This window comes from Aricia agestis, chromosome 6, assembly GCF_905147365.1.
Source record: "Aricia agestis chromosome 6, ilAriAges1.1, whole genome shotgun sequence".
Taxonomy (NCBI): Eukaryota; Metazoa; Arthropoda; class Insecta; order Lepidoptera; family Lycaenidae; genus Aricia; species Aricia agestis.
This window is the reverse complement of record NC_056411.1, coordinates 12,101,377-12,128,248: the sequence shown is the minus strand read 5'-3', so window position 1 is coordinate 12,128,248 and position 26,872 is coordinate 12,101,377. Positions and strand designations below refer to the sequence as shown.

At 34.6% G+C, this 26,872-nt stretch overlaps 1 protein-coding gene across 1 annotated transcript in view; it reads left to right on the top strand.

The window, feature by feature from the left end:
- LOC121728458 overlaps positions 1 to 26,872 on the top strand; it is a 301,224-nt gene that overhangs the window by 76,620 nt on the left and 197,732 nt on the right. The window lies entirely within an intron of this gene.

Sequence of the window (26,872 nt, the reverse complement as noted above, 5' to 3'; positions counted from 1 at the left end):
TCCAGTGAGAGCTAACTTGAGATTTGTTACGAGTTTGTTAATAAGTTTAGTAAATAATGTTTTATTAAAATGCTCACACCGAGCTTGATCCCGTTCGAAAACTCAATTAAGACTTTATTTCAAATCAGATTCTCGAAGACCCTTCCTAATGACTTATAGGGATCTGCGTTTCTCTATTAAAGTTTGTAACAGGGTATAAAATAAGAAAATAAAACACGTTCCGAGAAATACATTTCGTACAATTTGTAAACAATTTTAAGGTAAATAAATAATAATATTGTATTGCCAATCGTAACAATTATTGTAAGAGTATATTGAGATTTGTTACCTTTTGTTATATCTTGTAATCTTACTAAACGATGAATATTTCAGTAACAATAAAATAAAATAAAGTCAAAAGTATGATCCTGTCCACATCTCCACGTTACGACGTCGTCAACGTGGAACGGTGCGGTAACGTGACACGGTACGTTGACGTGACGTAAAATGTACGTCACAATTATATAGCAACATTGTACGTCGCCATGCCTTGTAAAACTGCTACATTCTTCACTACTGATCTAGACGTGGACCGCACGATACCTATTCTGCTTTTGCTATTGTTAAAAACGGAGAATGAGAAGAAATAGTCGTGCATTTTTACGTTACGTTGACGTAAATTTATACGTCACGTCAACGTACCGTGCCACGTTACCGCACCGTTCCACGTTGACAACGTCGTAACGTGGAGATGTAGACAGGCCCTATGGCTTAAATTATTGTATTTAAAAGCAGAAATGTAGTCAAAGGTCAATGTTCTTGACATTGTTTGACCTTTCCAACATAGAGGTTGAAGGTTAAAGTAATTTTGAATCGGTAGGACTTTAAGGACGGATTCGACCAAACTGGAGTAAAATTTTACTCGAGTATAACTGTCTCCTAATCTAAGAGCAACGCAAAACCAGCTTAGGTTTTGCGTTTTTCCAACTTCTAATCCAAGAATGAGGTAATTACACGGGAGTAAATATTTACACGTGCTATTTTGGTGGAGTAAATATTAAACTGAGAATAGTTGCACAACAGGGTTCAACTGTCACGGTCGGTGTCATTGTGAACTATAATTGACATTTTATTTCATTCTAGCTGTCCCGGTGAACTTCGTGTCACTTTAAAACCTTCCCTGGACTTCTACGAATATTTAAAGACTAAAATCAGCCCAATCCGTTCAGCCGTTTTCGAGTTTTAGCGCGACTAACACATTTTAAAATCCATTTTTATATATAAGATACTCTTTGAGTAACTTGGTAAAATGCAAACGATAGTACCCTAGAGTAAATTAAAGGAGTAAAATTATTTTCATGATAGTTATACTCGTGTAACTTCAAGTTTGGTCGAATCGGGCCTAAATACCATAATATTTAAAATTATTATCATTGTAGACCAGGTATAATTAATTTGTTGCCCTATTTTCGAGAAATATTATATTTCGAAATAGTCAAGTTTTGAAAGCCTTTTAAAAACATGATGGAGGAAAAACAATTTTTTTGTTATCATCCTTTGTCTCAGCCTATCCGCCCCAAAACCAACACGTGACTAAAATCATCACTTAGAGCTATACCTCACCGGGATGACATGGCGACGTTACCGTGGCTACACGTATGCACGTAGCCATCGTGTAGCAAGCGCGTATGCACTGCGTAGCATGCACGTAGCCATCGAGTAGCAAGCGCGTAGCCACTGCGTAGCATGCTCGTAGCCATCGAGTAGCAAGCGTCTAGCATTCACATAGCCATCGAGTAGCAAGCGCGTAGCAACTGTGTAGCATGTACGTAGCCATCAAGTAGCAAGCGCGTAGCCATTGCGTTACATGCATGTAGCCATCGAGGAGCAAGCGTGTGGAAATTGCGTTGCATGCACGTAGCCATCGAGTAGCCTTTGCGAAGCATGCACTTAGCCATCGAGTAGCAAGTGCGCAACCATAGCCTAGCGTGCACATAGCCTTTGTTTAGCAAGCGCGTAGCATGCGCATTGCGCAAAGTCGTCATGTAGCAATCGCTTAGCGATCGCGTAACAATCGCGTAGCCATTGTGTAGCTAGCGCACATCAACAGAATATTTTACCGAGTAACAATAAAATGTAAGTCTAGTTAAATTATATAAATGAAAATCATTACGTGTTACTGAGCAACTTTTCTGAGTAAACTAAATTTTGACCTAATATCTATAAACTTTTAATTTTGTACCTAATAATTACTATTAGTTGGTGAATTCATAATTCATTTATTGCCTGCCTGCCATCTAATGTATTGAAAATAAACTGCTAAAAATATATTTCACTAATGAAGTTGTATAGAAGAGGAATCAGTATTTATTTAGTAGTTCAGAGACTTGAGCTCGGGATTCTGGGCGAATTCAAAATTTTAATATTGATTTAAGGAGACCGCTTTGAGTTTATTGCACACATCCGTACCTAAGCCTTAGCCGTGGGTACCCTAATACCCGTAAATGGAGCCCACATAAGTTCCATTTTCTTGATTAAAGCGCAAAGGAAATGTCTTCCTTACTACGAGTGTCAACCCTTTACTTTGGATTTGAATTTCCTTTAAAATTTTGGCGTAGTGTAGAAATTTTCTTGGGTAGGAATCTGTTATTAATTTTTATAAAGGACCTGCGTAATCAACGAAAACAACTCTCAATTTCTTTGAATGTATCCAATACAATAAAATGTTGTAAGTAGGCCACGGTACCAAAGGGACAATAACTTTGCAGTCTGAAATGCACAACTCACGGAATACGCTACAACTCCAATACTTTATCTTGATACACGTACTTTACAACTTCTATATTCCTGGCAGGTAAGAATTGATCAAAGATGTGAATGTTCGAAAATTGAAGTCTGTTCTCAAGCATTTAAACTTCAATCGATCAAAATATCGCTTTTCTTTGTAATATTTCTCGCAATATTCTCTCAAACTTTATTTAGAAGTTGCTTAGTAATGTTAAAAAGTTATGTATTAAGTTTTGTTTCCTCGTAGTGGAGGGTTTACTGAAAATTTTATATTTGGTATCCTTGTCACTTTAAAATGTTGAAAATACTTTTATAAGTATTAATTTAAAAACAAATAAGAGTAGCTGTTGAGGCATATTATATTTGTAGAAAGATATTTATATAAGTTCCATTGCTAAAACAATATTATTGGAGTTTCTCACATAAGAATTTCATTTCCAATAGCACTTCGCTTGAAATAATAATAGATACCCTGCAATTCCAGAGATAACCTTCCCTTCTTATGACCTTTTGTATTAACACAGATATTGAAAAATCTAGGTATACAAAATCCATACTAATATTATAAATGCGAAAGTTGTTACCTCTTACCTCTTAAGGTGGATCAGATCTCCGATCATATCTCCGTCGCGATCATCGCGCCATATTAAGTATGCGTATTATAGTGTGGACGCCTATTAGATCATTCTGTCGATCATGCGCGTATTTGATACGACACGTATCAGATACGCGGTTAATAGCGATCGGGGCGTATCATGATACGCGTATCATTTTGATATGCTTCGATGATACGCGACGGAGATCTGATCGCGCAAATGATGCAAATGTGGACGAAGCCTTATCTGTTACATCTTCACGTCCACACTAATTCTAAACTGATTTAGCTGAAATTTAGCATGGAGATTCTTTGATTCCCGGTAAAGGATATAATATGGTACTTTTTATATTGTTTTCAGCATCTAAAACAAATGTTGGCACAATGGAGCATCAACTAGGTACAAATTAACATAACCACTTTAAGTTATGTTTAACCGAAGTGAATAAATATTCGAAATGAAGTATTAGATTTAAAATTAATTAATAAGCACTAATATCTGGAATCAATCTGTATTTTAAAACAGTTGAAACAAATTAACTTATAATTGCATTGCCTGTATCAAATTAAATATTAATTACTTATTTTATCGAAGCGAACTTAATTAATAATTGCAAAATATATTGTAGTGTCAAATAAAAAAAAATGGTAAGCTCAATTCAAAAAAGCATTTGCATAATCCCTTTTTAATAATCGTATTGAAATAAAAAACGCCATAATATTTTCAATCTTCAAGAACATTTCATAACAATTTCTGATTTTAACTTAATTAAAAAAAAAGGATTGCGCAGTCCACAAGATGCGGTAAGAAGTAAGCGAACAAATTACAATATGTTAAATGAATTGAAACAATTAAGATAAAACAGCCCCATTTATTCGACGAATATCAGTTTAATAAAGAAGGCGAACAAGGCGAGAAAACCTATTATTTCTCCTAAAATACATCCTTCTCCGCTTAAACGAGAACTCAGATTAACTTCGCATTTACGTTTTCAATTTTTCAGGGTTCATTTGGTTCTTTGCTTTTAATTTGGATTCATTACCTTTGTTATCTATGAAAAATGGGTCGAGGTTCTCAATAGTGATTTGTATACTCGACGAATAAATAGATTTCGTTAGTATATTGTGCGTAAAAATGCATCAGCTTTTTTACAATTTACAATTTTATTTCGTTATCAAATATTTATACATTTATACATATCATATATTTGTACATAACGCTTTCTTATATTATACTCGGAGCTGAACGTTATTTTGCCATAATATACAGTACTCCCAAATTATTAATGCGCATGAACGACCGTATTACAAAAGCTACAGGAATATCACGACGAACTTTGACTAATACATGTATCTTAAACGCAATGCAATTAGAAAATGCAATATCGTCTACCGTCGCTCGGGAAATACGACCATTGTCGAAAAATTTCGAAAATTTCTATCTGCATTATCACTTTGGGAGCACTGTACATTATTTGAGTGTAAAAAATAAACTTTAGCCGATTCTCAGATCAAAATCGGTTGAGCCTGACAACAAGCACCACCATTTTGATGAGATATGATTTATAAGAACGAAAAGACTTAAATAAATATAATATGAGGGTAGGTCTTTTACAAAGCAATAACGTCCCATCGAATCGTAAAAAGAATTAAATATAATGTCGCCGTATAAATCTAAGTACATTCTTTGAAGTCCGGTGAAGTTTCATTTGTACGTGATCATATTTTTAAGTGTTGGAAATGGCCATTTTAAAAGCCTTCACAAATTCTTTTAATATTTCTCTTTTATTTAGCAAAGAGAAAAGATACATTTTATAGAAATTGATGTTTATATCACAATACTTTTAACAGACGAATATTAATTTAGATTTGATTCTTGAATTTATGACACCAATTTGATTCCAGTTCTGAGTTCGCAATTTAATAAAATATATTATTGTAATCGAGGATAAATTGATTATTTAACAATGATATAATATCATAGTTATATTATGAATTAATTTCTCGTGCTATGTCATGCGATAAATCGTGGCTGACTTGACTTAGCCCGACCAAGTAAGACCAAGAAGGTGTATATAGTCTGCCTATCAACCGATTTCTCTAATAGTACTACAAATATTTTGATTTTTCAATACATAAAGCGATACAGGAACTACCTATAATCATGTGTGTCAAATAGAATAACAATATTAGAAAGAAACAGAAAATAATTTTGAACCACAATATTAATATTACGATTTCTTAATGCCTGTAAATAATGGAAATGTTGCTTAATGTTAATTCATAAAATTGTATTAAGATTTCTTGACGGTAAATAATGGAAATGTTATTGTAAGGGAGCCTTCACAATGGATACTATGGACGTCATACATTGTAAGACAAAAATGTCAATGGTCAATAGAACGTCTGACAATGAAAGTGATATTATAATGGACACCATAGAAACAAAACATTGAAAAATATATAGGTTTTTAAACATACTAGAGATCGCCTAATGGTCGAAATTCGACCTCAAATAAAAAATTAAATTATAAGTATAAGATTTCAACGCTTTTCTATTGTCAACATATTTACTTTATTATTATTTCTAGACATGATTCCTGTGACAGTCTCAGATTAATAAAGTCAAACGATGACAGACTAGTTTTTCTAGTAATGTATGTATATAATATATATTTTTTTAGATTTATCATGTAAGTACTTTAGAAGTTAGAGGGGGGGACACATTTTACCACTTTGAAAAAGTCTCTCTCGCAAACTATTCAGGTTAGAAAAAAATTATTTTAGAAATCTCATTATGATTTTTGCAGACCTGTTCATAGAATATACCCCACAAGCATAGGTTAGATGTTTTTTTTGTTTCAGTTGTACCTATGGGGACCCCTAAAATTTTTAATAATTTTTTCATTTTTGTATTAAAATCTTAATGCGGTTCACAGACTACATCTACTTACCAAGTTTCAATAGTATAGCTCCTATAGTTTCGGAGAAAAGTGACAGTGACATACGGACGGACAGATAGAGATGACGAATCTATAAGGATTCCGTTTTTTGTCATTTGGCTACGGAACCCTAAAAACTAGGTCACCATGAATATGAATGAATCTTTACCACTTACGCAATGTCATAAAGGGAAAGAGATGTTGTTTTATATAACGCCCTAGGGCTAGTTGACGTATCTAGCTTTTCTCTTTATCCCAAAGTTGACTTAGTACCTACCAGCCCTTTGAGATGAACGTAAATAGAAAGCGAGGGATTAAACAAATAATGTTATTTAATTTTGCCACACATACTTACTATAATATAATAGGTATTGTTATATACGTAGGTTTAGGTTTATTATTATATACTTGTTATAGTTGTATATTTTGCCTGCGGCCTCACCCGTGTACGCCTTGTATTGTTTTCATTTTCGTTTCGAGAACCTACCACAGGACCAACCTAGTTGTGTGAATCTTCCACAGATAATAATAATTCGAAGCGGCCCAGCCACTTAGGAAGAGTCCAGTGACATTTGACACACTAACAGCTTAAAGATAAATATTTTTTTTTTTTTAATTAAAGTGTCTACATCTTATCAACTGTTTTCTTTGTAAAATAAATATACTTAATATCAAAATATATTTTTAAAATGGTAAGGAATTACAGTGTTCCAGAAATTGAAAGAGCTTTTTAAACATCACATGCAGAATAATTAATATTAGGTACATCCAAAATTGATGTTTTATCGCGCTGAACAGATTGAGATGAATTTTGGCACACGGAAGCATGACCTACTTGAAAGGGATGCAAGTTAGACGACTAATTAATTTTGGTGCATTCGCTTATTATACTGAGGTAGACTTTGATATGGTGCAATATTTAAGACTGAGTTCAGAATTAAATTATTTCTCTGCGTCATTTCGTTTTCATAATATCTTGGATAGTAATCTTTTTAATGTAAAAGTATTGTTTATTTGCGTAGCATGTTTTCGAAGTCTAATTCTATTAACAAAATATATGACGGCGCTGCGGAAATAGTTTTACTTCAAATATGATTTCTTGTAGATTAATATTGTAATTGGTAATTTCCAAACGAAATAGAGTTATCGCTCTGACGTAACGCTAAACACTGAATAGGCGGCCAATTAAAATGATACTGGCCGAATATGGCAAAACTATCAAGTTCTATGATTTATTGTCTGTGGAAAAAAAAGAAGGAGAAGGAGAAAATGGTTCGGACATGATTCCGGCACAATTCCGGTGACCGGTGTTGAACGCGCTCGCAATTCAAGTGTTTGGCGGACGCCATAGTTTCAATTGGAAATTATTACGACTAATTGTCCTTGTTTCATAATCTCTATTAGTAGAAACTCAATAACAATTATAGTAGAGAGATTATAAGGTGGTATCTTTTCGTACTGAATTCTCCTCGCCCGTTTTCCCACGCCACTGTCATAACTCCTGAAGCAGCACTTTACGATGAAGACCTATCCTGATAACAGCCTAGTCCCTTTATATAAGTGTTTTTGAAGAAATAAAAAAGGACACTTGATAATATTTAACTGTTTTTTTTTGTAGTTCATTATAATATTGTGTTGGGAACCATTGCGTCGCAAAAGCTTGTTTTTTATATATTCTTAATATTTGTCATATTATAGGTACCTAATGCGGTAGCTGTATATTATGTTATGTTATAGGACGTAGTATTTGGACGGAACGATGGACAAATCAAGATGTGCTGTTGCAGCAGCTTGTATTTTTATCGTGCGTAAACACAACACCAATGTTATTGCGTGGTGATAACGCGACGCAATGTTGTAATGCAGTCTCGCCGTGAAGGTCCCCTCTACGCCTCAAGTTCCATAGTACTGGTACAGTTCCGCTGCGGTATGTCTCATACAATTTCATAAAAAGAATGTTTGAAAATGACGTTCCGCTGCAGTACGTCTAGTGCGGTTTCACCTTAAGTGCAAGTCACTGCAGCAAACACGGCACTGTCAGTCACATTACGCTTGCAGCTTTGCATTTCCTATCCCAGCGAAATCTCGCTTACATTACATTTATATCGCGAAAATAACGAGCATCGCGATAGTAAAGAAGCATTACTGTAGTTACGAGGTTTCAGCGCCTGCATCCCGTTTATACCTTTTATCTTTATTACATCGAACCCTAATTACGCCACATTTTATTACTAACGTTTCTTTGATTGTTATCAAAGGTTAAATTAATGTTGAAAGTTCGTTGCTTTTGATGAAGACAAAATAATTTGATAATTGCGTGTAGGCCTTTGTAAATTTACAACGGTGAAGGGCGATTGTTAGAGAAATTCTCGCGAGTGAACATTGTAAAATGAACAAAGTTTGGATCGATTGGGCATTCACAGTATTTCGTGTTACAAAATAGTTTTAGTAGTACATTTTACCGCTTTTCTGTTATTGAAATGTCTATTTTTATTATTATTTTCAGACGTTCCGCGCGGCTTCACCCGCGTAAATTAGGAGTTTAATGGAAATCGTACATTTTTCCATAAAAAATAGCCTATGTCGGTAAATTTCGGCGGGTAGGTGTCAAAGTGCAAACATCGAAATTTTTACCTCTGTATATTTAATTGGATTAAAATTATTTACTGTCCTTAAATTAAGTGAAAGTATGTGCAACTGACTTACCCAACCTACCAGCTATACATCACGATTTAAATATCACAACAATAATCACTAAATTTAATAAAAACCCAAACTACTAATTTTGATATATTATAAACATGGAGTCCATCAAGCAAACAATCAATGATTTGTCCCAAGTCTTCAATAAAAGAATGGCCGATTTTGAAAGGAACCTTCAAGAAAAAAATTCCTCAGTCACACAAGCAAGGGAGCAGAATGCAATACAGGATTTTCAGAACTTCAAGCAATTCGTGATTTTTGCCTTGAACTCACTGCAGAAACAAGTAGATATTTTATCCATCCAGTGTGATAACTTAGAAATGCGCTCCAGGAAAAAAATGCTCCTAATTCATGGAGTTCCAGAAGAAGACAAGGAAGATTTAGCGCTCAATATGTCAAAATTTTTCTCCCATCACATTGAAGATCAAGATATTTCTTCAAGCTCCATCAGTAAATTCGTGCGTCTTGGCCAGGCCAAAAAGGACAAGCCCAGGCCCATACTTATCAAATTCAACAAGACGGAGGTGCGCAGCAAGATATGGTTCTCCAAAACAAACTTCAAAGGCACTGGAGTGAGCTTATCTGAGTTTTTAACAAAGGACAGATACAAAACATTCCTAGAAGCCAGGCAGCGATTTGGCATATCAAAGTGCTGGACAAAGGATGGCTGTATTTTTGTTCTTGGCCCAGATGGCACCCGTCATCGTGCAGTGTATGTGTCAGATTTGGAGGGTATTTCTGTCTCTACTGATGATAATCAAGCTGTGGCTACTTCAGCTTCACCTCCATCTAAGTTGACCCGATCAAAAAAACTGGTTAAAAGAAAGTAACAGCAGCATTATGTAAGTTTCTGTCAATTTAGTTTGCTACCATCTGATTGCTTTCTGCTCTGCCTTTCGCCTTGCTTATTGCTATTTAATAGCTTTTGTTATTGATTGCTACCATAAAAATCACCAATCATAATCAGTATCAATATTTTCTATGTGTATATACTCATTTAATTTGGTAATATATTATATTGCATTGTGTTGTCTTGTTCGTAGCTTAATATACATGGATGCCATTTCTTATTCATTGAAATATCACTTTTTTGGTAGGTAGATTCTTAATTTCACTAAATAAATATTTCATAGAAACATGTAAGGTAAAAATTAATTAAGAAATTTTTCATTCAATGAATGACAAATGATGTCCAAAACATCTGAAGAAGTGACAAGTGACATTGTCAAATTGTCGAACTGTCATCTTCTTCTACTTCTTTTTTCATTATTATAATATGTATTTGGGTTCGCATTAAAACAAGCTTTTTTAATTATCATCATTGTCAATCAAGTAACTAAATACTATGCTTGTGATTTTCGATTGTGATTATCAGTTATCTCAGTAGCGCTGCTCATTCTTTTTAATTTTTAATTTAAATACTGTTTGTCAAATTATTGCCTTATATTATGTTATGAGCTTGCTATAATTTTAATTTGCTTTATTTGCTGGTAAGTATGCTACTAGCTTTTTTAGTGTGCTTATTTGCTTTAATCAGCTTTATTTTCTGATTTATTGTGTTTTTGATTTTGTATTTTTTTTGTATTATTATTAGTTAGTAATTAGTCGTACAGGTTTAATGGTTGAATCTGATAGTAATGATGAATTTTTCACGTGTTCATCCTCAGATGAGAGTTCCAGTGTTGACAGTCATGTTAATAATTACACTTTAGGTACTGCTCTGCATGAGAGTTTAGACTCATCTCTGAAATCTTTTAACGTAGTCCACATAAACGCGCAAAGTATTCCTGCACACTATCCTGAGCTACTCAACTCTTTTGAATCAACTTGTGTTCATGCTATTTTAGTTTCCGAGTCATGGTTAAAACCTTGCCTACCATCAACTATTCTCTACCTGGCTTCACACTAATCAGGAATGATCGCACATGCAGGGGTAGTGATGGGGTTGCCATTTATCTTAAATCTCACATTCCCTTTCGCTTAATAAGTCCATCACCACTCCTGTGGATACGGCTGAGCACCTTCTTATTGATATCGAACTGCGTCATGTCAATTTACTCCTTGGTGTTTTTTACAGTCCCTCGTCACAGGTAAATTATTTCGCTTCTTTTGAGTCCCTTATGGAGTCCTATTCAACTTTATATGATCATACGATTATAATGGGTGACTTCAACATTTGCCTTTTAAAAAATGATAATAGAGCTAAGAAGTTACAGTCAAGTGTTGAATCGTGTAATCTCCATCTGCTATCCCTTAACCCAACTCACAATGTCCCATTATATACTCTCTCTCTACTGGACCTAATCATGGTATCATCCTTAAATCACGTAACTAATCACGGTCAACTTGATTCCCACTCTTTTTCCTATCATGATCTCCTTTACCTTTCCTATAACATTAAGCCCCCAAAATTTAAGCCTAAAGTTATGATGCGGCGTAACTTTAAGAGGATGGATGTAGAGGCTCTGAAGTGTGATGCCAGAAATCTCGATTGGACAGAGCTTATACAGGTGCCTACAGTTGATGCAAAAGTAGACATACTTACGCAACAGCTCAATAAATTGTATGATGTGCATGCACCTATAAAACCTATAAAGCAAAAACACCTGCCAACCCCCTGGCTTACAGAAGAGATTAAGGCGATGATCAAAAAGAAGAATGCTGCCAAGCAAAAACTCAAATCCTTCTGAAGTAAAATATGTAGAAAGATATAAAACCTTGCGGAATGTATGCAACAGGCTTTGTAGAGACGCACAGAGGCGACATATTCACACCTCCATAGAGAACGGCGACACCAGTAAAGTATGGAAGTTCCTCAAAACAGTTGGAGTTGGGAGATCTCACCAACAGTTTACTGTCAAAACCGGCGATATCGATGGTCTGAACCAGCATTTTAACTCAAATTCTATTAATTTTGATAAAAATATCAAGGCTAAGACTTTATCTACTCTCAGATCGTTACCAACTCCTAATGTCGAACCGTTCTCAATTAATAGATTTGGAGACCTAGAGGTTAAGAGAGTAATTCTGTCCATAGCTTCGAATGCCTTCGGTGATGATTTAATTAGTCGTAATATGATTCTCCCTATATTAGACGAAATCTTACCTGTTATAACACACATATTTAATACTTCCATTTCTTCTGGTAAATTTCCAGAAAAATGGAAGGATGCTCTAATTATCCCAATTCCCAAAAAAAGCAAGCCTGTAAGTTTTTCAGATTATCATCCTTTATCAATTTTACCGTTTTTGTCTAAAGCTCTTGAAAAGTTAGTACATCGTCAGCTTAATTATTATCTAATTAAAAACAATCTTCTTGTTCCTCTGCAGTCTGGATTTCGGAAGAGTCATAGTACTGTTACGGCTCTTACTAAAATTACCGACGACATTCGATTAGCGATGGACAACTAAAAAGTTACTTTTTTGATTCTCTTAGACTTCACTAACGCATTCAATTTTGTGGATTTTGACATCATGCTAGGTATTCTGTAGTCACTAAATGTTTCAAAAGATGCTACAGACTGGTTTCAGAGCTATCTATATGGTCGTCAACAAAAAGTCAAAATTGATGAACTTTCCTCAAACTGGTGCCGCACTTTAACTGGAGTCCCACAAGGCGGTGTACTTTCCCGTTACTGTTTTCAATTTACATTAATTCTATTTGTAGCAATTTATCGTCTCTTTACCACATGTATGCCGATGACCATCAAATATATTCGCATGCTACTTTAAACAACCTAGCCACAGCTATTTCGAAATTGAATCAGGATTTATCGAGCATATTTGATTGGTCAGTAAAACATGGCTTGCAACTCAATCCGTCTAAAACACAAGCCATTATTATTATTATAGTAGTCAAGGAATCTTAAAAGGAATATTTTTTTCGGAACTGCCTCCTATCACGTTAAACAATGTCATAATTAACTACACTGATACAGTTAACTCAACACTATCTTGGTCGAGCCAAATAAATTATGTCTCTAGAAGAGTTTTTGCTGCATTCGCTTCATTAAAACGCCTCAAAAACTTTTTGCCCATTCCAACTAAAGTAATGCTTGCTCAAACCTTACTCCTTTCCATTATTGACTATGCTGACGTCAGCTATATCAATTTGACAGAAGAACAATTAAATAAACTCGAACACATCCAAAACCTTTGCATTCGATTTATTTTTGGGCTGCGTAAGTTTGACCATGTCTCGGAATATAGGTCAACTCTGAAGTGGCTACCTATACGTCTACGCAGGAATACTCATGTGCTACACCTCTTATATAATATACTTTTTGACCCCATGGCTCCCCCTTATCTAAAACAAATGTTCACTTTCTCTGATAGTGACAGTGCGCGTCTGGCTTTGAAATTAAATGTCCCTTTTCAGAAAACAAAATTTTTTGGCAACTCCTTTTCGGCCCACGCAGTAAGGTTATGGAACTCTTTACCTAATCCTGTAAGACTGTCAGAAAATCTAAATTCATTTAAACGTCAACTTAAAAATCATTATCTTACTAAATCATTAAACGTTAATGACATGGATGGAGCATTGTTCAGCCATGTCAATCATTGAGCCATTAATATAGTAGTTAACATCATCTCACTATATGTACTTTTGCTTTTTAATTGTTTTGTGTATGTGTTTATTAGCTTTAGTTTCTTATGCACATTATGCATCCACTCGTTTCTAATTTATCATAATATCAATGTACTAGTCTTAAGATGGTTGCCTGGAAGAAATCGCTATTTAGCGATAAGTCCGCCAGAATTGTATTGTCTTTCTCCGCTTTTACTGTTTTCTTATGTATTTTGTGGAATGCAATAAAGTATTATTATTATTATTATGTCTCTTCACATGGTTCTCTCTATATCTGTGCCAAATAACCAAATAACGAAAAAATGCTCCAGCAGTTCGGAAGATTTAAAACCCTTTCAAATATTTTTTCCCGTTTTTTTCATTTTCCTCTTTTTCTTCGCTCCTGTTAGTGTAAGCGAGATAATATATAGCCTATAGCCTTCCTCGATAAATGAGCTATCTAACACTGAAATAATTTTTAAAATCGGACCAGTAGTTCTTGAGATTAGCGCGTTCAAACAAACAAACTCTTTCGCTTTATAATATTTGTATAAATTTTATATAATAATACTAGCTGTTGCCCGCGACTTCGTCCGCGTTACCATAGTACTTCACATCCAAAGTATTATTTATTGTACAAAAATATTCAATATACAGAATTGACATTCCTCCGATTTTATTATATATATATGTTCCGCGCGGCTTCGCTTGCGTAATTTAGGGATTTCACGCAACCGTACATTTTGCAGCCAAAAATAGCCTATGTCCCTTCACGTGGTCAATTCTTCATGTTTGCCAAATAACATAAAAATTGCTCCGGTAGTTCATAATATAATAAGCAATTCCATATAATTTCCCCCGTTTTTTTCACATTTTCATCTATTTCTTCGCTCCTATAAGTTTTGGCATGATAAAATATAGCCTATAGCCTATCTCGATGAATGGGCTATCTAACATTGAAAGAATTATTCAAATCGGATAAGCAGTTCCTGAGATTAGCGCGTTCAAATAGGCCCTTTCATATAATTTCTCCCGTTTTTTCCACATTTTCCTCTATTTCTTCGCTCTTAATAGTTTTAGCGTGATAAAATATAGCTTATAACCTTCTTTGATCAATGAGATATCTAACACTGAAAGAATTTTTCAAATCGGACCAGTAGTTCCTAAGATTAGCGCGTTCAAATAAGCCCTTTCAAATAATTTTCCCCCGTTTTTTCCACATTTTCCTCTATTTCTTCGCTCCCATTATACTTAGCGTGATAAAATATAGCCTATAGCCTTCCTCGATAAATGGGCTATCCAACAGTAATAGATAAAGAATTTTTCCTGAGATTAGCGCGTTCAAACAAACAAACAAACAAACTCTTCCCAATTATAATATTAGTATAGATTATGTTCAAAATATATTTTTTCATTATGGTAATTATTAAGGCACTGATATGAAATATGACATACCTTATATCTTAAAGAAATCTGGGGGCACGGCAGTGCCCCCGCCAAGTCGAGCAAAAAATATTCATTACTTATCTTAAAAAAATATTTATTAGAAGTATCGGATGTTAGAAGTATCACGTATAGTTCCTTGATTTATAGTTTAATCCACTAGGGATTAAACTATTCAGCAATGTTAGTTTGATTCATCCAGAAGTATTTCTAGTATAATATTATTCTCAAATAACTTTATACCTTTTTCATCACCTACCTCATATTAAGCCAGATTATGAACTATCATTTCATATTTTCCTGAAGCTTCGCCAATGGTTTTTCGCTTAGGCTTATCCGAGCAGCGTTATATACGGGCGATCTGAGCTGCCCGCCGGGTACCGATCCAGCTCGCTCAGGGAATATCCAATTTATTTAACCCCATGCGGTGTTTTTGAAATATATTTTATCGTCACATTAATTTTTACTACTAAATAGGTAACTACCGTTTTAACATAACTTTGTTTATCGATAGAAGTTTGATGTGGTAGGCTACTTGTTTTTTAGCAAAAATAATTATTGTGCTACTTAAACAAAGAAACGAATAATTAATATAATATCATATATTTTTTTTATGAAAGCAGGTGGCGAATGAGCAAACGGGTCACCTGATTGAAAGCAACTTCCGTCGCCCATGGACAGTCGCAGCATCAGAAGAGCTGCAGGTGCGTTGCCGACCTTTCAAGAGGGAATAGGGTAATAGGGGAGTGTAGGGATGGGAAGGGAAGGGAATAGGGGAGGATAGGGAAGTTAATTGGGCCTCCGGTAAACTCACTCACTCGGCGAAACACAGCGCAAGCGCTGTTTCACGCCGGTTTTCTGTGAGAACGTAATATTTCTCCTTTCGAGCCGGCCCATTCATGCCGAATCACTCCCACGTATAAATAGGAGAGCCATGCTTCGGCAAGAATGGGCCGAAGCATGGCTCTTCGGATATATTTAAAACATACCCGAGTATTTGATCAAATATCCAATATTTGAAATATCTATTCGACTACACAAGATAAACTTTAGACTACAACTTTAAAGTTTATACCTAGTATGAATATTCTACGAAATATTAAACTTCGTTGAATATTTATATACTACGAGCATATGCAGGCAAAGTTGTACGAGTAAATTAGTAATTGAAAACCTTTTGTGAGTTTAAAAGGTTGTGAAGTCCTCGCAAAATAGATAGCACTTGATATAAAGAAATGTTGCTTAAACTGAGAGAATTTCATGATATTCTACTTCATTATTTAAACCACAGACATCTTTAACATTCACAAAAAGATTTTCGCTTCATTTTTATTTAACCTTTAAAATATGATATTATTTTACAAGTGATAAACATTATAAACAATATGGGTTCTAAACACGATCCCTGAGGCACCCCTTCCTTTCGACCTTCACAAATTGAAACTTCCATGTAATCCTCTTCACAAATACGACCAGTCGACCGTTCTAAATCTGAAAAACCCGCGATTCTCGTAACATATTTTTAAGGATTCAACATTCGTAACAATCCAGCGTCGAGGTACACCGCTATAATAATGCGACGTGATTGTCGCATTTCGCTTGATTGCGAATGTAAGTTGAAATGTATATTCGTGACATCAATTCTAGAGCCCGGATACCTTTGTTTCGGTGTAGTAGCAATTTACTTGTGCACATAATGCATACTTTATCACACACTTAACATACATCAAAAATACTGTGCTTGTTATTTTTCGCTACGAATTTCTGAGTGATATAAAATTTGACCTTATTATAAAAACGTGGTAACTATTCGAATATTTTAATGAATGAATCACTAAATTAGGTATCATCAATTTTAGTATCTTTGTTAATTTTACGAGCTACATCTAATTTATGCTGTTATTAGGCTGAAATAGGCCAATAACAAAGTCCTGTTGCCAGAAGTGCTCATTAACAAATTTTGTGAGTCGTAAATAGTAAAGAGCTTAGCTGAAAAATAAATTAAAATTAACAACCGAGAAACGTTGATATCTTATTGTTGTTTCAACAATCCTCGTTTAAACTTGGACAATAATATCGCGATAACCGACGATAACGCTAATCCGAGAACCGCTTCTCAACCTGGGGTCGTATCTGTAATTAATCAGTGTTGTTTTTGCATAATGTCGGATTAAAAATGTATTGCTCACTCGAAATTAAGTTATATACTAGTGTGTTGTATTAACTGTCGCAATTAGAGACAAATATTAATTACTAAAGTGTAATTAAATGGAGATTTTGACATTATATTTAGCTCTGATATACATTATCTGTGTATATAAATTCTTCATTTAGTTATCAATCAGAGACCAATATTATTAGTCTCTGATTGATAACTAAATAGAGAAAATAATATTAAAAAAACGGTATTTTTATCAAAATACCGTTTTTTTAATATTATTTTGTTAACCATTATTAAATCCGCTCATTGAGGTGGTATTCTGTATAATTTTTAAATTATACAGAACACCACCTCCAAACCAAGAATTGATTTCAATTCTCCAGCGTTCATTGCAACAGTAAAGATTTTCATAATAAGCAATTTTAAAGCTTTTGTATTTCTAATATTAATTTGTAAATTTATCTATTCCTTTAATGGGAAATGCGATTTACAAAAAGTTGAGAAGCAGTGGCTAACAAACTTTTTATATCATTATACCTCTGAGACACTTAATTATCTACTTTTGTTAACGCCAGATGCTATCGTGGTCTGTTGTTTTAATTACGGCTCTTAATTCCTTAACTGATATAATGTAATTAAAAGAAAATAATTGCGCCACCCTTCACGTTAATCTCGTTATAATTTTGCTTTAATCTTATCATTTGACCCTTTTCAGCGATTGTGAATTTTGGTGAATCTTTAAAAAGCTAGTGGTTATTACTATAATTATTAAGGAGATACTATATTTATTTTATACGTGGGAGAGCCATGCTTCGGCACGAATGGGCCGGCTCGACCGGATAAATACCACGTTCTCACAGAAAACCGGCGTGAAACAGCGCTTGCGCTGTGTTTCGCCGAGTGAGTGAGTTTACCGGAGGCCCAATCCCCTAACCCCTACCCTATTCTCTTCCCTACCCTCAACTATTCCCTTCCCTTCCTTTCCCTACCCTCCCCTATTACCCTATTCCCTCTTAAAAGGCCGGCAACGCACTTGCAGCTCTTCTGATGCTGCGAGTGTCCATGGGCGACGGAAGTTGCTTTCCATCAGGTGACCCGTTTGCTCGTTTGCCCCCTTATTTCATAAAAAAAAAAAAAAAAAGATCGGCTTGATATTTTTTAACGTGGCGGCTTAGCCTAATTAGCGTCACATTCCTGCATCGCGTTATCGAAGTTTTCTAAGTGCGTCGGTACGATACGACAGCTGAAATAAATTATTTTTAACAAAAAATTAAAACCGACTTCCAGGGTAAAAACAATAATCATTTATAATGAACAAAAAAAAACTAGGCCTTTACATCCGTTGTGGATGATCTATACAGTATTTTTCAGAGCGAAGTAACCACTCCTCAAATACTGTAGTGCCTGGCACAAGATTTTTAAATGTCCGTATGGTTGCCCAAGCGCATACGGCATTCTCGCATCATAGTCGGCCTAGTCCAGAGGAAAGAACTAGTCAATACGTCTGAGACCAACTATGTGCGGGTTTCCTCACGATGTTTTCCTTCACCGTACGAGCGTCCGTATTATGTACTTGAGATCAGAAAATGTCTCATTGGTACACTCCTCCACCCGGGTTCGAACCTGCACCCTCTAGGAGTTTTTACCCAATATTTCTGTACACAATCTTCATTATTTTGAAGACGGTACCAGCTAATAATACTGAGTTCTATGACAAAATATTTTTTATATTTAAAACTGGTACCGACTTCAAAATAATGAAGATATTGTGTACAGAAATATTTGAGGTTTAGGAGAATTATACTTAAGGCACTTCAAAGAGTAAGAATTATTAAATTATTTAATACTTTTTTGTTCATTATAAATTCTTATTGTTTTTACCCTGGAAGTCGGTTTTAATTTTTTGTTAAAAATAATAATTTCACTCTTTTTAGTCATTTATAAGGTCTCCTGTACAAACTAAATGTGTTATGCTTAGTGACTTTGGATCCAGGATACACTTTCATGATATGAGAACTCATTGTCTAAGATCACTACCACTTCAGAATTGCTTAAGCAACTCCAAGCATATACCACTGTATACTAAAATTAATGTTCATACTTATACTATACTAAAATTAATGTCTTTAAAGGCTCTAAAGTTCTGTTCTGTGACTTTCTTTCTATCATTAAACTAATGAAAACTCATCAGCTCAACATAATATAATATTATGCTCAAATATAACTATAATCGACCGTATAAATTTTAAGGAGATTAGCATACCTCAAAGATCTCATGATTAAATTGCTAACTTGGTAACCTAAACACCAAGGTCGAATCATTTACATTGAATTAACATTATAATTTTTTAATTCGTTCGACAAATTCGGGTTTCGATCTTAAAGACGATTAAAAGTACCAATAATAGGGTTATAATTAGATAATTCATGGTCTGGTAACTGGTGGTAGTGATGATGATGATGATGATGAATGTAACTTGCATCTAGTAGCATATGCTTTCAGATCTTAAACTAACTCCGAAATCCGCAAACTTGTATTTATAAGAAATCCGGAGTTCTCTTAGCACCTTCGGAACCATGGTATATTATCTAATTGCAAAATCTTGCTTTTTGGTAGCATATGCTTAGGATACTTCTCATATAATCGAAATCACTATATGTTTCCATATAAATTTTGAGGAGTTCCCTCGATTACTCATGGATGTATGGTGGAATAGTGGTGACGGTGATGATGATTAATTAAATTTGCATAGTAGTATATGCTTTCAGTTCTTAAGACAACGCCGAAACCCCCAAACATGTATCTATAAGGAGTAAGCAGTTCTGTTCACCACCTTCGAACCATGGTGTATCCTGGTGCAAAATCTTACTTTTTGGTAACATATGCCTGAAATACTTCATATGAAACCAAAAAAAACATATATTTCCATTTGAATTTTGAGGAGTTCCCTCGATTACTCATGGATCCCATCATCAGATCACCACTTTTGTGAAAATGGGACCAAATTGGAGTGAAACCTAATATAACAAAACAAAAATTTTGAAAATCAGTTCATAAATCTAAATTTTTTTTATTCTTGTCTGAATCAAAAATTGTATACGTATAATTGAACGAGCTTTTGCCCGCGGCTTCGCTCGCGTTAAGAAGTATTATTATATACAAACTTTCATCCCCTATTTGAACCCCTTGGGGTTGGAATTTATCAAAATCCTTTCTTAGCGGATGCCTACGTTATAACATCTACCGGCATGCCAAATTTCAGCCCCATCCGTCCAGCGGTTTGGGCTGTGCGTTGATAGATCACTATGTCAATCAGTCAGTCACCTTTGAGTTTTATATATATAGATATTTGACCCACAACGACCCTGATATGAATGATGATTGAAATATATAATAAATAATTTACTACCACCTGTATAATCAACTGGAGGCGTATACTTGGGGCTTTTTACGCCGACTTTGAAATCCAGCCTCGCGCCAGCTGCTCACCGGCCCATAAAATCATATTGGTAAAAAATATTTTATTCATTTAGCATACCATGCATACTCGGAATTGAACTAAATTTCTCTTCGTCAAAATTGAAAACTGCTCGTTTATATTAATGGAGGCAGTAACCAGGACAAATATTTACGAGGTCAGCAGCTGTGAATACAAAAAATGTGCCTGACATTTCGCCGGGAATTTTTTAAGTGCCACAGATACTTTAAGTTTTAGGATGGGATTACATTGATACGTTATTTTTAACACCTTTAGGGTAGATGTAGACATGTTACAGTTGGATAGTATCTGTGTTTTTAATAATAATTTACAATGTTATGAATTATGACTGTACAGAAATAAGCCAAGACGCGATGAGGTGCGCAAGTACATACTCGAACCTTCTAGAAAGGTCCAATGTTTATTTACGTGTTTCAATTTAGACCTTATGACTGAGTCCATAAGGTCTAAATTAAATTTGCCAAAAAATTCAACTTACTGCACTTATCGTAAGGACGGCAGTTTTATTGTGGTACATGCTCGAGCCTCCTACAAAGTTCCCACGGTTGTTTACTTGTTTACGTGAATCGGGAACTTTCTGGAATTCGTCTCGCCATATAAAAAGCCGCAGGCAGGCCCGGCGAGTCAGTTCAATCTGAGCGATCTTCGAGGCGACAACAAGTGATCAATAGTGAGTGAACCAGTGAAACCGGCGACTTGGCTACGACCTAGGACAGTGATAGTGCTTAGTGATTGGACCTAGTGATTAGTGTTTGAACTTAGTGTTAAGTGTTGTGACCTAGTGTTTAGTGCAGTGTTAATAAAGTCTTCAAGAGAGTCACCAGGTCTTTCTCTCCAAATGCTCGAACCCGAGCACGTAACAATATTATTTGTAAGACCAAGTATAATTTTAATTAATAAGTTCACTTAAACATCGTGCTTTGCCTTAATTGATAATTAAAATAGTTATGCAACGATATTAATAAAAAAATCTAAAGCTGCAATTTATGGGTATAGCTTATTTTTATTGTTTGTTTAAATTACAGCGTTAAATTATTATTATAATTTCAATATTGCTTTAGTTACGCGGTAAGCTACTTATGTCCCGTCACGACTTGACCTTTAATTTAAGATTTAGTTTAGAAAATTATGTGGAAAATAAGAACTAAAGATTTTTTAATTTGAATTTTAATTTCTATATGGTAGATACTCGTTTAACAATATAAGCATTATAAATAGAGAAGATACACTTTTGTAACTTTTAAGATATTTGTTCATAACATATTTTGTTGTATTCATAGTGGAATACAACATTGCCAAAAAAATCATCCGCCAGAACCAATAAATTTTGACGCAAAAAAAAAACATCAAGTTGAGAAACCCGGAAACTTAGCTCGTTATTTAATATGTTACATAAAAATACCCTTTTCGACCAAACATACAGAAAATATTGTACAGTAAAAGTATAATATAAATATCGCTTTACGTTACAAAATGTTTTCTTTTCATACTCGCACAATAGTAATATTTTCGGGCATTTCGGTAGGCCATTTGAGATAAAGGCAATCCCTCACTGTTCCGCCCAGAGGCAGACTAAATTATTCTCCATTTGTATACCCATTCAGTTGTATCAATACAACAGATTATCATAAAGGCAAATAACCCTTCGGTATTTTAGATTTCGGAATTAACCTTTTTATTCAATTCCATAATCCCTTACGGAATTTTTACTCGGGGTTTTATCGAATAAGAGTTTTTATTGGCTACAGATTTGCGCATTTTTTTAGGCTTTGTAATTAGGATTGGTGAAGTTAAATTGCAAATAAAGTAGAATCAGATAGGTAATTGAAATATAATTTTAATAGGCTTTTAGTGGAATAAATATTAATAAAATTATATTGAGGAAGAAGTAATAAACTAATAAAAGCTACAAGACTAAGGGCCTGTTTCACCACTTACTGATAAGTGGCGGATAGGCTATCCACAACTTAACTTGACAGATAGAGTATGAAGCATCTGTCAAATAAGTTGTGGACAGCCTATCCGGCACCTTATCAGGAAGTGGTGAAACAGGCCCTAATAATTATTATGATGAAATTTGGCACGTAATATATAATGATTCATATAAAGTTTCCGTGATATCCTTTATAAATTACAATTTTACACAGGTGAAGCTGCGACGAAAGTTAATCGTTATAGACCTGGATCCCAGAAGGATAAGACATAACTTACTCTCTGATGGATGAAACCATAGGTTATTAGTAGTGCCTCGTGTACTTAGAATACCTGCGAATTTGTGTAGCTACTACTACTCAATTGTATCCATACTTTAATAATATTCACTACACGTTAGAAAGGGGAGGTACAGTCTGGATATGAACAGACAGACAGACAGACGGACAGGCTGAAATATCTTTGTTATCGGGTCCCGTTTTTACCCTTTGGGTAAGGAAACAGAGGAAAATTGTCCATCTTTGTTATTATACTATGCAGTATGCTGACACGGACAAAGTCGCGGGCAACAGCTAGTAGAAAATAAATTATTGCAATATCGTATTGTTTTCTAAGGTGTTATATTAATTTATAAAATAAAAATAATGCCTTCGAAAAAAATTAGCAACAAAGTTAGTTTTAAAACGTCTGACAATAGTTTTGGTCATTGAAAAGTGTCTTACACTACATGACACTAGTTCAGAACAATAATCTACAAATTATATACAAATATTAGCCATTTGAAAATAAGTAAAGTAAGACTCATTTTTAGTCCACTTTGGTTCCTGGTGCCTGACCAGTGTCACACTTAGAGCTACACAAATTCGCTGGTATTCTAAGTACACGAGGCACTTCTAATAACCTATGGTTTCATCCATCAGAGAGTAAGTTATGTCTTATCCTTCTGGGATCCAGGTCTATTAGGTATTTTACGGAGCATAAAATAGAAAAGACTTGAAACAATAAAACAAAAGAGTTCGAACATTTTTGTATCGAGCGTGGCATACCTAATAAGTTTCAAGTACCTACTTAAAATGTCGTATTTTGGTGTACACCTATGAAACATACGCCAATCGATACAGAAAATAATTACAAACAAATACTCTTTGACAAAATGTCGTAAATGTTATACTTTTTGAAATATTTCAGGTTGTATCTTAAATGTATCTTAAATGTTATTTTTTACATTTTCAAACTGAAATAACTCAGAAAGTATATTATTTACGACATTTTGTCAAAGAGCATTTGTTGTTTGTAAACATCGTCTCTTTCGATTGGCGTATGTTTCGTAGGTGTACACCAAAATACGACAGGTATGCCAATAAGGTTGGTTGTTCTTTAAACAGAAGGTAAATGCCGCAACGGAGCAACAAGGATGTCTGTAGACTGCAGTTATTGAGCTAAATGGAATGGAATTCATGGATATGATTCCTGGTCACCCAGTTTACGGTCTGGAATGTAGAGTGGCTTGTGAGGCCTTAATATTGAGTGGTAGATTCGGGATAACGGAATCGGTGGGCTTTGTTGTGATCTGGTATGGAAATGTTTGTGATACCCTGCTGTTGGCTGCTGAATTGAGTTAGAATTTATATGAACGTTTGACGCATTGCTATTCCAAAGTGATAAATGGAATAGGAATATGCATCACGTACTCGTATTTCTAGTAATTATTTTAATGTGATATTCATGCTTATACTAACATTATTAAAACTCTGTGTGCCTATTATTTCTTAGTGCTCTAATCGTCAAACAGATTTAGATTTAGGTAATAATATACTTCCAGTCCCGGGAATGGAGATTATAATAATTGTATTTGTTACGGTTTCAACGAAATCTATTATTTAGTAGCAGACAAGTAGTTCCAGTCAGTCGAAAGCTTCTAAAAAAGACAACATGTTTCCTACTTTGTAACTAAGGAAGTTAATATAATTCACCGGCTTTTAGTATTTTTTCTTAAATTGAGATCAGGGTACAAACCTATTGGTGTAACAAAACTAAGTGTATTATCACTAAGTGTATTATTTAAGGTGTGTATGTGTTCCTTGTAGAGAGTTCACTGTGAAAGTAGCAGCGCTGAAAGACTATTTTTTTTGTAATTTTTTTTTTATGAAATAAGGGGGCAAATGAGCAAACGGGTCACCTGATGGAAAGCAACTTCCGTCGCCCATGAACACTCGCAGCATCAGAAGAGCTGCAAGTGCGTTGCCGGCCTTTTAAGAGGGAATAGGGTAATAGCGGAGGGTAGGGAAGGGAAGGGAAGGGAATAGTTGAGGGTAGGGAAGGGAATAGGGTAGGGGTTAGGGGATTGGGCCTCCGGTAAACTCACTCACTCGGCGAAACACAGCGCAAGCGCTGTTTCACGCCGGTTTTCTGTGAGAACGTGGTATTTATCCGGTCAAGCCGGCCCATTCGTGCCGAAGCATGGCTCTCCCACGTATGATTTGTATGGGCCCCAGCGTCACGAGTTTCCCCATACAAAAAAAAAGGTCTTTCAGCGCTGCTACTTTCACAGTGAACTCTATGTAAGGAACACACACACACCCTAAAGTATTATCACTTAGTTTTGTTACACCTTGTATTAAAATCATTACTAAGCCTCGAAATACGATAGTATGGAAGTGTAACTGACTTAAAAATAATATGGTTCCAAATGCACACCATTGACGTTCTTTTAGTTACTTGTCATATTATATTTTTCATTGCTCTATTTGGATACTGAGGTCGTATTTGAGAGATCAATGTTTTGAAGTTATCGTTCTATAGAATGGAATTTCGATGTCATTACGTAATGGAAATATATTATATTAAGCCACTTGTACACGTAATATTTGAATCACATGATGTTTGAGAGGGATTGTTCCTAATTCCCGTGTTTGTTCATAAACTGTTGCAAATAATGCCCGGGGTAAGTGCGCTACACGCATCTGGCAATCTGTTAGTTTAATAGCTATTAGCGCTGTAATTGGGGTAGGAATAGCTTGTTATGGAAGATGGCGCTCGATATACGGATAATGGAATTGCTTTTGGGGCTAATTTTGATACTATTAACGTCAATGACCGAGGACAAATCTGACCACAATTCTTAGAATTAGCTAAGTGATATATTATACCTGTCTGATGAGTAATGACTCTTAGAAGAAATGTAAAAGCACGCAAAAGTGAAAAGTAGTTTTTCACCTGCTCTTCATTTTCTTTTTAAAAGTATTATCTACTTTTCAGTCCTGAAAAATACCATTTAAATGTGCGTTTAGGGAGACCCATCACATTATAATTATTAATATTATAATATGCGAAAACTAGTAAGTATTTTTATTGTACTTACCAAAAAAAGTTTAAAAATTACAACAAAATCTATTAAGAAGCAATTTAGGGTCCAGACTAAATCATAGACTTTATCTAAAATATAGTCTGCTGATTTACGCAAACAGAGTCGCGGGAAAAATAGTAAAATTCATAAGCAGGTTTTATGTACGTTTTTAATACACCCAACGAATATAATAAAAATCTGAAACATAAAAGAAACCATAAAGTTTATAATGTAGTATAAAATTCATGTCATACTGAAAATGTTCTCAATTTATGCGCGATATTTATGTGTCCTTTAGAACACAATTTTCAATAAATCTCTAGCGCTCAACACTGATGTGAATTTGTCTTTTATCGTTCAGCACTTTTACCATGCTTTTATATTATTCTATATACTCACTAAATTCAGTTTAAGCCAAAATTAGTAGTATTAAAGAATCCATACGAATATTAAAAATGCGAAAGTTTATCTGTCTGTCTGTTAGCTCTTCACGCCCAATCCACTGAACCGATTTTGCTGGGAATGAAGATACTTTGAGTCCCGGGAAAGGACATAGACTTTTATTTTGGAAAAAATTATGGTTCCAGCGCGTTAAACTAGTAGTATTATAATATGCAAAGTATTGTTGGCCTTTATCTGAATAAATATTACCTACTTAATTTAGTTTCTTAGGAAGCCAAAATACGACTTCAGTTTTAGTTTTAAATAGTAGAACAATGTAATTTACTGTTTTAACATCCATTAATAACTTTACAATATTATATCTGTTTTTGAATAGTTTTGACTAGTTCCGTTTTTGAATTGACAATTTATTTTGTTATTTTGTTTCAAACAGTATCGTTATTGCTTTTAGTTTGAAACGAGTGTTTTATACGAACACAAAATATTTTTATTGACATAACTAGTACAGTAAAGAG